This window comes from Oryzias melastigma, linkage group LG19 (genome assembly GCF_002922805.2).
Source record: "Oryzias melastigma strain HK-1 linkage group LG19, ASM292280v2, whole genome shotgun sequence".
NCBI classification, from domain to species: domain Eukaryota; kingdom Metazoa; phylum Chordata; class Actinopteri; order Beloniformes; family Adrianichthyidae; genus Oryzias; species Oryzias melastigma.
In genome coordinates, this window is record NC_050530.1 from 20,905,328 (window position 1) to 20,917,674 (window position 12,347).

Genomic DNA, 12,347 nt, shown 5'->3' on the forward strand with positions numbered 1-12,347 from the left:
TAAAATAAACTTTAAATGGACTCTTATTAATCCTAAATTGTCATTTAACTGAACTAAAATTATAAAAAAGAAAGCCAAAAACAGACGAGAGGCAGTTTGATTGTAAAAACAACAAAGTAAGCTTATGCTTTCAAAACTGTCATAAAGCAGTAAGTACCAAGTAGTCACTTGTGTGGCTTTTCCAGTATTTTTTTTCCCAAAATAAATTCTTGAAATGTTACAGCATATTAAAATGTTTTGTAAATTCCAAATTTTACAGTCTTTTCCGGATATGATCAGAATGAGATGATTTTTGCTTCAATAAATTCCAGCTCAAACAGGAATTTGTTACTTTAGATGCGGGGCTCCTTTAAGACTCCGCCCCCTCAGTCGGGCACAGTTGTGCAGACGCCGAGTGTATTTGTGTTGTGAACCAGTGTAGCGATGTCCGGGCCTACTAGAGACAGATATAGGGTATGTGCATCCATCTTTGAAAAATGTTGTTTCTTTTCATGGGAGAAATGCAGACACGCCGCCAAAGCCGGGGCTCCAGGATGATGTCATGAAATGGGCCGCACTTACACGCAGCGGGAGGCGGAGCTTCAGGAACCAAGTCGTTTTGCTATCGGGTAGGAAAAAACTCACAAAAATAACAAATATGTCATTAAAAAAATGTGTTTTTTAGTGTCACAAACAGGTAATATGTGATCATATATATGGATACTCTGAAAAGGTTTGAGAAAATCATGGTATGACCTCTTAAATGAGCCTTCAGTGAACCTTTTATATAACATATTTTTAAAAAATTGACCATTGACGGTGCACCTCAGTGTGAAAAAAATATAATACACACATTAACATGTAAAAACACTTTTTGACTAAATTTAGGTTATTTACACTGAGAAATGAGCCCCAGAAACACCTGAAAGACAAATGATTTAATGCAGAAGCAACATTCCATTTATCTGTTCATCTTCTAAACCTGTTTAATCCTTTTTTATGGTCACAAGGTTGCTGGGGCCTATCCAAGCTTCTGGTGGGTAAACACAGCCCATAAATAAGCAATCCCATAACCCATAAATCATATTTTGTTTCTTTTTACTATCTAGACTTTTTCTTTAACAAATACTTTGGCAAAATAGTAAATTTATAGAAATGTTGTATAACACTGGCAGCCTTATTTTTACACACTTTTGTTAAACAAATTGCAGACTTCTTTCTATTATGTGAAATTAGAAGAAATCTATTACAGTCCTTTTAAACTCAACCCCACTTTTAATGCAGTTTGTGAATGGTAAATTGCGCACATTAGCATTTTTAAAGTGAAACAATTACGGTGGTGATGAACGATGCAGGCGCTGGGAACGTGCTGTGTTGTCTAAACTCTGTCTCATCTAATCTTTTCATTTCCGCTTCACGTTAGTGCTGTTGTGTAAACACACCTGTTAGAAATGAAATAAGCACAAACTGTTCAGGGAAATTTGTGCAGCAAATTAAACACCTTGATATTTTTATCTGTAAGGATACTTTGTGCTATTCATCAGAGTTGTGTAGTATTTGTTACTAGAAACGAGTAATAGAAGTATGGCTTTTCTCAATGATAGGTATTGGAATTGATGTTTTAACAATAATGTAACAGTTATGTCAGTCTCAACCACTGATTTCTAATGCAATCTAATGCAATATTTGTCACAATATTTAACCACATAACTGCTGTGTTTGCAAAAGTTCACATTAAACTCAAAGCCGACATAAAACAAGTTCATCCACATGATATTTGGATTTCCAGGTGACTGACAGGGAAATGGGAGGCAGGTCCGGAGAACTCCATTCTTTTGTTTAAGTCAATGACATATATTACTGGATTGGAGATCATGTGATGTACAGCGTGACGTGCAGCATCACTATGCTTCGAGTCTTCCCAAGTGATGAACAGAGGAGGTCCGAATAAGTACAAAAATAACCACAAAAGGGGAAAAAATGTTTTACAATCAACTCCAAAAACCTTGACAAAAAAATAATCCGATCAGAGGAATCATCACAGGACAGAAATCTCACTTTAATAGAGAGACATCAGGCTGGGAACCGTGAACAGTGTGCTAAAGTTGGTGATAGCAGCTCACGAGTAGCATTCAAGTTTAGTTCTTCGATGTATGTTTTTATCAGTGTTTGGTGTTTTAAAACATGGCCGATGTTATTTGCATGTATTTATGTTCAACCAGCACAAACTGAGGGAAATTCATGTTGGGAACACGTAAAATGCATGGCCAAGATGCACGTTTCTGTCTGGTAAAGTATCACGTAGCCAGCTACTTTAAGAAGCTAATTGTTGTTGTCAGTGGCACTTATTTGTTTCTAAATCTGTGCTGCCAGTGTTGAGCTTTTTTCTTGGTCGTACGGACCGGAGAAAGCCCAGTTAGAAAATGCAGCGCTAACGCTAGCTTTCTGCTCAGTGACATAAACACAGCAGAGAGCAGATATTAGTGAAGGAGCTGTGGATGTAAACTTTAACCTGTCACAGCATTTATTGCTATTATCTCTGTTTTTGAATCTTAACAGTTTGGCAGATGTATTTGATGTTATCATCAAGTTTAAAAATGTTTTTTGTATCAGTTAAAGATGCTAGCTGGAGCCTTTTTCTCAAAGTACAATGAAATCGTCTATTTGAAGGTAAATTATGAATGCAATTAAGATTACCATGTATGTAATCCAAAAAATACATACTACAATACATTTGTACTTTCATTTGAAAATGGGGTAAAGCGTGTTTTTTATAGGGAACATAAGACTTTTTTTTTCCAAACTTTGTCAGTCATTCACGCCATTAAACTTTATCAATCTCCCTCCTTTCTGGTCTTGGGTGACAAGTATTTACAAGTTCAGTTAAATAGAATTTAGGCACATAGGTAAAATCAATTTACAAGCTATTAATTTGACAGCAATGCCTTACCTGTAACAGTAGGTGTAATTCTTGCACTCTTAACAGATTTATCTTCATAGATAATACATTTTTAAACATACCACAAGATCAATCATTTTTTATACTTTAATTCCAGTCGTATTTTATAATAATCGGTTGACAAATGAGGGAGCTAGCCTGATTTTTGTGGTTGCTGTTTGCCTGTCCTCCATTGAAACAGCAGCATTCTACTGCCATGACTCCATGCATAACGATGGCGCCTGCGCGTGCACGTCTCTGTCTATGGCAGAGAATAGGCAAGGGCCAATCCAGCAAATTATATCAATGATTTGAGTAGAATGATTTGAGTTTGCACATTTATTTGAATATGTGACTTATGTGCTTGTCAAGTAACACAACCACCAATACTATGCTTCAAACTAGTGCCCCACTATGAGTTTCTGTTGCTGTGGTTTTTGATGTGGCAGTCTGGAGTTAAGTTCTCTGACTTGGCATAGTCCCAAAAATAATAATTGTTGAACATTTTTCCCCCAGTAATTAAGCCAGTTCTGATACCAGATTATTTATTAAAATTTAACATTTTATTTGAATACATTGTCAATAGCTTTAAGGCGTATTCAGTCTGAAAATATCCCTTGGTCTACACCGAGTCTGTTTAACTCGGTCCAGATCGAGTCCTGAACCTTGGATTTGGTCTGTACTCAGACTGCCATCTACTAGATAATTCTGTTTTAAACTAAAGCCAGTAAACAAATTACGTGACCACAGGTCTTGCCAGTCTTGGCCAGGAATTATGAGAACAGGGCAAAGCAACGAGAGAATGTATGATGGAATTGGGATAGTTCACTTATTCAAACTGTATTTCACTGATCAACTTTGAACATCTATATCAACATCAGGTAGAACCCTTTTCACTACTACTTTGATACGGTGGAGGCATGCTGCAAGGTGGTTGCTGAGGAAATATCTTCTAAGAAGTGTTTGATATATACATACATTGTCAGGAAAACGTGTGAGAATCAATGTGCTTCACATTAAAAGTTGTTTCGATGGGTCTGCAGTCATCCCACCACATTCCAATGACTTGCTGTTGCATCGCTGCTCCACAATTGTCTTCAGCTCTTTGTTGGTATAACAGAAAGCCCGGATACGGTGGCCACATTGGTTCAGTTGTTCCACTCTGAGCACAGAACGTATTAGGGCTGTAACGAGATACAGATACAGAGCATTTTCAGTGAGAAACAAACTAGTTTTGTAAAGTAAGTATTAAGCTAAATAATAATTAGCAGGCTTTTTTTGAAACCCCTGCTGGATTTTGTGTAGTTTGTATCTTCTCCTTGTGTATACATGGGGTTACCCCTAGAACACCGGCATCCCCCACAGCCAAAATAATCCTTCCCTGGTTAGTTGGTGACACTAAATTGTCCCTTTAGTGTGAATGTGTGAGGTTGTCATTGTGTTGCCCTGTGATGGACAGAAGTGCCCTCAGCGTTCCCCTCCTTCACCCAACAGCAGCTCAGATTGACTCCAGCGGCCTCATGACCCAGCTGCACAAAAGACGGCAGGTTCAGAAGATGGATGGAAAATATATATAAAGAGAGAGGGAACTGAACAAATGTAAAGAACTTTATTAAGAGTTGTATTTTGTATTAAGAGTTTAAATTAGTATGTTTATAAGGAAGTAATATATTATATCAAAATATTTTCCATAAAAGAGCAAAATAACCTTTTTTATAAGCAAGAAGCTCATCACTGCTTTCCAATAACGTTTGCAGTGTAGACTCAGGTTTTTTGTCTCAAGAGACTTTTTATTTGAAACATTGATCAAGTTCCTCCCTACCAGCATTGGATGGGTCAGATTTGTTTTTCATTTCAAATACTTTCCTCTAACATGGTGCTGGAGTCTGGTGTGTGTGGTCGTGGGGGTGTGTGAAGCGGTGTCAAACACTGTTTGTGCTTCCAGACATACAGTTGTGATTTCTAATCTGTCCGGGAGCCTCAGAGCCTGACGGCTTTCCAACACGCTGGCCCATGTTTAAACCAAGCTTGGAAACAAATGTCTGAACCAGTGTTCGTGTGTGTTGGCAATTCTGAACTTGGTTGTGGAGCCAGAATTGTGGCAGAGAGAAGGTACCTCCAACTTCAATGTTACTCAGCAAAAATAGAAATGTTCTTACTTCACAGTCATTAGATTATAAAATGATGTTATGATCATCTAGGGAACGTGTCAGAGTCGAGGCCCGGGGACCGGATCCAGCCCGAATATTTTATGGCGAGTGAAATGTTTTGGGATATTCATAAGTTTAATGTTTAATATAAAATGACATAAAAGTAAAGACATTTGAGTGCCTTTGTAGACAATATTCTCACTTTAGATAGAAATGAATCTTACTAAGAATGTTAATAAACCTTATTTGGCTTATTATGCTTATAAATGTCTTATGAACATCCTAAAAACACATTAATAACATTTGTTAATGTGCTAATAAAGCTAATTATGGAGTCTTATTTTAAATTCTTACCAAGTTAGGTTTATATAATTTAAAAGTTTTACCAATTTAGTTTTTATGTGTTTAATACATTATTTTCCTGTTCGGCCCGTGACCCTAAACATGTTCTGGGTTTCTGATTTAGAGACCCGTTATGCTAACAATGTTTTGCTGTTTGCTTAACCAAATCTTTGACCATGTGTGTCTCAAGTTTTTCATGTCCTTCATTTCATTTTTCCTTTTTCCGAACAACCATAGTCCTTTTTGGGGTCAAGTGGTTGCTGGAGCCTATCCCTGCTCTTACTAGGTAAAGCAGGGTATACACTTACCAGGTTGCTGTTCCATCACAGGACTACACAACCACACGTGGAAACCTGTAGGGACGACTTAAAAATCACCAATCAGGCTTTGATGGATGTTTTTTGGAAAAAGCCGCAGTTTCCCAGAGAAAACTCTCAACAAGAACTTCACACAAAAAAGACCCAGCTGGGGCTGGAACCAGGGTGTTCTTGCTGTAGGGTAAGAGTGCTAACCACTCCTCCTCTGTGTAGCCTGCTTTTTAGTTTCTGCATTGAAATTGCTTGACCGATATGCAACAAATCTAAGAAACAAATAAGGACAGAAAGCATACTTCCTTTGCCGGGGTAACGGGGGTACACTCTTGCGAACCTCAAGACCATGACTAGAAAGAAGGAACAACAACTAATAGATAAGTTCCCATGATATCCAACACTGTTCCACCCCATAGAAGAGCTTTGGTGTAGTTTTAATGAGGATGTTTTCTCTCAGCTCCTGCTCTTTTGTGGAGTCTGTGGCATTATCATTCCCATTTTACCACACAGTTAATCTTAATTTTCCTCATGGCTCCAGGCCAAATGCATCCCAGCATCCCTCCAATTAGCTAGTCTGCATTATTCTCTTGGCTTTTTTTTCTTTTTACATTTTCCACTGCCTTTTGCTTTGTCCTGTGGCTTGCATTTCATAAACCTCGTTTTCAATTAATCTCAAACCAGAAGCATTGGTTCAGGCCTGAGTTCCACTTTGAAACCCTCTAGAACTGATTCCCCAAAAGAAGGATGCTTCAAATGATTAAAACAAACCCAAATCATCCTCTTCAGAACAGAGAAACTCAACAACAGAAGGTCCTCTGTCCGAGGCTTCTTCCCATCAGCTGTAAAACAGATCTCGTTCTTGTCTAGAGATCCTTCTTGTCTAGAGCTCCAATGACTCTCTGCAGTATTTTTAAAATAAGGTGCTTAACGTATTTTTTCCTCTTGTGGATTAATAAAATATTTAGAGTTGAATTGAATGTAAGTTAAACCCATCACAGACTTTATGCATAATTCCATTACTCAACAGGGAAGTGCCTCTTTTCTATTTAAAGTGTACATTTCTCTTTCAGTCGGTCACACAGCAATGTGTGACCGTGCCTGCTCCAATTAAATGTGGCCAACATAAATTTCCATCAGTTTTTGTGCTGATTGCACTTAAAACACGTGTGAATAACATCAAGCAAAATAGATTAGAATAATATCTGCTCAAATGAAAGGTCGATATTTTCAATAAAGCATCCAATATTGAAGGATTATTCAAATTTGTATTTAGATTTGTGAAGGATGTAAACAGGAAATGAAAATACAGTTCAGCTGGACATTCATAATATAAGTATTGTACTTGACTTATTTTATGTTTGGCCAGGGAGTCACCATGGAGAGATACAAGAGCCACATGTGGATCTGGAGCCGCAGACCGCTGCCATAAAAGACTTAAAAATGACTTTGGGTCTTCTGAGTTTATCACTCTGAAAGACATACAAGAATATAGAGTTTTCCTGGTACTTTGATTAATAGAAAATCATTCTGCTTATGTTACCATATCATACTCTACTCAGGCTATCTAATCTTAATCTCATATATCTTCACCAGTGAATATGTTTGGTGTTTTATCTGTGCGCTGCACCTCATCTATTCTTTATTACCCACCCTGCACTGGTGACACTGGACTGTACCCTCTCGCTTTTTGTCAGCGGCTCATGCTCCACTTCCTCCTGCTGTAAGTTCAGGATCCAGTGGCATTAGATACCATCTACGTGAGCTGTTGATAATGTTTCCCTGATTTAAGAAAAACAGCCAGGTGATAAGTTTGTTCAACATGCTGCTTCTGGAGCGCTGATACCGTCTCTGAACACGGTACAGACACTCGCAGCTTAGTTAAGAAAGCAGTCTGTACATCAAGCAAACAGAACACTCACAGCTGTGTTGTTTTCTGGACTGAGAACAAAATGCTCCCCCCTGCTGACTGATAGAGGTATCCTTAGAGATTGTATATAAGAGCTCTTGCCCTCACAGCAGAAAATAATCTCCCTGGTCATCTTTACAGTGCCAATGAAACTCTCTTCACCACAACAGGCCAAGAAAGTACCTCATAACCTGAGTGTGAGACAATTAACCCAGCTGAAGGTAGAAGAAAGCTGTCGGGTGAAGAGAAAGTTAATTTGTTTAGGAGAATAGTGAAGGAATCCAGAACTGCTGTGAATGGTAGTCAGCGTGGTCCAAAGGATGAAGAAAAACTAATGGTTTTTATTTGGCTTGAAGAGAAAAAAATGCAACTGAAAAAAGTCAGTCACCATTTTAACATAAATGAGCTTTTTAGCACTAAAAGTTAGCTAATGAAGTGGTAGCCAGTCTTAAATTCAGCCAAGGTGAGTGTAGATGGGTTTAGGTGTGTCAGGAGCCTCTGCCAGTAATCCTGCACATCTGTGGAGACAAATGCAACCAGCAGAAACAAGCCGGAATATAGGAATTTAGATTTAGGATATAATATGATGTATCGAATTACAATAGATTATAATACATGGTAGTTTGCCAACCGCCTTAAAACATCACAAGAAGAAGAAATCCAGAGAATTACAACAGTAGAAATAACCAAAAGATGTTGAACACTGCAGTACACATTGTGTAGACTTTTTGTTGACATACCTTTCTACACATTTCTCTCTCGTTTAAACTCTATCACAGTTCAAAACTTTTTTTTTTTTTTTTTTTTTTAAATAAACCAAAATTTTCTTTCCAGGCGGAACCCACTGAACAGTACAAGTGACACGGCATGGAAGAGATTGATTGACAACAGCCTACAGCCAATCGAAACACAGAACACAATGTGCCGTAAAAATAAATAAGCATGCAAACTTGCACAAAAAAATGTATGAAAGTGTAAAGTCATGAAAGTTGATTGCGTTATAGTGAGGGACCAATGTGTACTGGATTTCATTTCAAAGGTCACACATTGATTTTTTTTTTCTACATGGCGACTAAGATGGAGAAAGTAATGCAAAAGTTGAAAGTCCAGGTATAAGCATCTGCCCACCGGTCAATAAAACCCAAAATTCCCCAACGTGCACAAATTTGAGCTCAATTGTCATGATGGCCGAGCTAGAAGCTGGAACCCGGAAGGATGACGGAGTTCAGAATGAGAGATGGATCATACTTTTAGTGTCTGGTGGTTTTCTGAAGACCTGAAGTGGGAGCGGAGCTTCCGTGATAGCAGGATAACGCTGGCTGGGGAGTGGAACACGTCTCTGGGAGGTGAATACGAGCAGCGGACCCAGAATGGAGGTAGGAGGCGTGGAACGAGTAGCCCAGGGGTGAGCAGCTTAGCGTAGGTATGTGGCGTGACTGGAGGTGGGATCCCAGTGTGGTCTGAGCAGCAGTGGTGTATAATTGGACCCAGGTTGGAAGCGAGATGAGGATGGTGATGAAAATCCTGGAGATAGGAGGAAGAAGTGATGTGACGCTCTGTATCGAAGCGTTTTTTTCCTTGGAGGTTGAGAGAAGAAATTATTATTTTTTTTAATTTATTGTATCAAGACATAAAACACAAGTAAACACAAAGAAATTATACGGCAAAGTATGTTTTGTAAACTTCTGTATTTTGCTGACATGTTTTTTCAAATACTTTTTTTCAAAATACTACACTTCAAATTCAAGTGATTTATTTGTGTCCACTAGATGTCCTCCTAGAGCACATGAAGCCTCATGAAGCTTCAATGCTTCATGAGGCTTCACTAGGGGTATGCAGTGAGTGGCAAGGCTTGAAAACTTAGCGACAACAGAATATGTGGCCAAAGTACTTCACTGATGAAGGTAACAAACTGGCGATGAATGCTTGAGGGCACATCCTCAGCAGTGACCTGAAGTGATGGATGATTGCAGTCAGCTGGGTCCAATCAGGATGGGGACACAGGAACCCGGGAGCACCATGACACTATACAATTCTAGTAGCTAACAAGAAAAAGAACTCACTGCTGTCAAAGTTTTCATAAATAGAAAACTGTGAACATCAGACCAGGTTTGGACAGCAGGTTGTAACACGAGTGTCAGCTGGAACGTACTCCCTTCTGAAAGCAGCCCCCAATGGTCATATGAGGAATTACAAGGTTATTTTTTTGTTTTGTATTGCTTCAAATCCATGAAAGCAGTTTGGGTACTAAGGATTGGTGGCATGCAGGGAGATAGAGGAGAGCAGTGATGTTATCTGTACTGTATTAGTTTTATCTTGTTGAACCACGTGGCGTACGTTCTGCTTGTTGAGGTGGTGAATCTCATGAGGCGACCCTTGAGAAAAGATGATCTGTACTAAATCGAATCCAAGCCTTTTAAAAACAAAGTAGGTTGGTGGAAAGTTCTATGTGGTTGATGCAAAACTATGTTTTCTTGGAATTTTTCAATAAATGACAAAAGATACATTTTGAAACAAGAGTTTAGATTATTTCTAAGGAATGGAAGACAGCTGATTGTTTCTGTTTAGTCTGGAACACAGAATCCATGTAAATCACTCACCTGGAAGTCCTGGATGTGTACCTGAAAGTACTGATTCTTTACCTCTGCAGAGTTAAAGAATTTCATAGATCTTCAAGAGTGGGGATGAAACTCCAATTCCCTTTTTGTCTGCTTCAAACACTTCCAGAAAAGCCCGACTTGTGTGTGAAGGTATTGTGGTGTTTAAAGGTATTAAAGCTCAGTGGTGAGATTTTCTCCCATTTATCCCTTGTAGCTTTTTGCTGCTGTGATGTTCCAAGAAACAAAGGCCAGACAGCATAGAGACATAATGAACAATCAATACTTTTTTTTTCTAAGTGCCACTTTTCCCATCCCTTTGGACAACAGTTTTTACCCATCAAGTCCTATCCGGTGTCTTTTTCCTGAAATGCGTGCCGGCATGGTGTAAAGTTACTTCTTTTAAGAACAGCCTCTCAAAGGTTACTTTCCCCTGGAAGTACATGATAAAGCATTCTCTTTTAACTTCAGATATGATTGTTATTCAGCTGACATTGGACTCTGAGCTACTCATGCAGGGAGGGAACCTGCTGCTCTAAAAATGCAGTACAGCCTTTAAAATGTATTTCTCATTGTGATGGATTCATTCCAATATTGATATTTGATAGCTTGTTGTCTAATAATAATAAAAATAACCACAATTTTGTGATTATTATTGGCTAATGTAAATATTTTAAATGGTTTCTGAAGACATTTGTAGTAAAAAAGTTTACTTTTCTTAGGGGAAAATGAATCTGTGTCTTTGTGGTTACAGTCATGTTAACATAGATTCCAAAGTGTCAGACCTTTAAAAATAATTGCTTTTATAAACAAGCATGACCTTCGTTGTAATATGGCAAGAGGACGGCTGAAATCTTGGGAAATTTCTTCAAAACTCACAATTGTGTTTCTTGCAGATAAAGTCTGCTGCAAGGTATTTGTCATAAACATTGTTTCAAATGTCATTGTGTTAAATAAATGCCAATGCTGTGACTTCTTTTTCTTTTTTTCCACAATGTCTTAGAATTTTTCAGTCCTTTAGACTGATGATATTTAAAAAAAAATAAATAATTTTACAGTTCCCACCAGCATTTTAATTTGGGCCATGTGCCTTTAGAGGATGTGTGCTGCACATCTTCATCCTCACTCTGGATCTTCCTCTTAAACATCGAATTCATTTTTCTTTTCATGTTCTTTTTTATTTCCGTTTTTTCTTTTAAATAATTTGCTGCTTTATTTCACCATGTCACCATTTACTTTTTCTATATTTTTTGTATTTAAACTGACCAGTGACAGTGGCGATGAGAAGTTTATAAATCATTTATTGTCCTGATGCTCCTCCATGTATCATACACATTAATGATCCGCTAACTGTAAATGAATTGAATGTTCCCAACGAAAAATCAAACTCACCCCATTACACGCGCATGAGCATTGGACCTGTTAATGAACAGCACAATCTCATTCTCAAGTTGTCACACACCGACGCCTGGTTCAGGACCCCTCCCCGTCACCCCCCAAACCCTCGGGTGCCCACAACTTATCATTCCTCCACACGCCGGTTGTTCGGAAAATCAATGGTTCGCAGCCCTCGGGACACGGCACCGGACGCGATACCAGACCCAGTACCAGACACGAACCGGGCCCGGACACGGCACCGGGCGCAAACCGGACGCTAACTAGGACGGGGTTAGGGTACCGGTACGCTCCGCATCCTGGCACAGAACCAGTTCCGGCTCGTGGCCCGGAAGTTAAGAACCCATGTTTTAATGGGAACAGCCAGCGTGTCAAAAAACAATCAGTTGGGGACCCCCAAAACGTCAAAAAGAGACGTGTAGGGGTCCCAAACGTCATCATGCGACGACCCGGGAACGAAGACGTGTTGTTACTGAAGCAAGAGAGCGCAGAACAGGAGAGAGAGATCCAGAGCATTCCATCAATTGGCCGATGCATCACCAAAAACAATGCCAACATCCAAATAAAGCGCTGCCTGCTCTCAGCTTGAGTGTCAATTTTGATTCTTCCATAAGAGCGACCGCGGCTTCTATCATGTGTTATGCAGTGAAAACCGTCCGCACAGCTGATTTCTCCAGCCGGAGCGGCGTTCTGCCTCCAATTCTTTTACCGGAACACCGCTCTGGAACG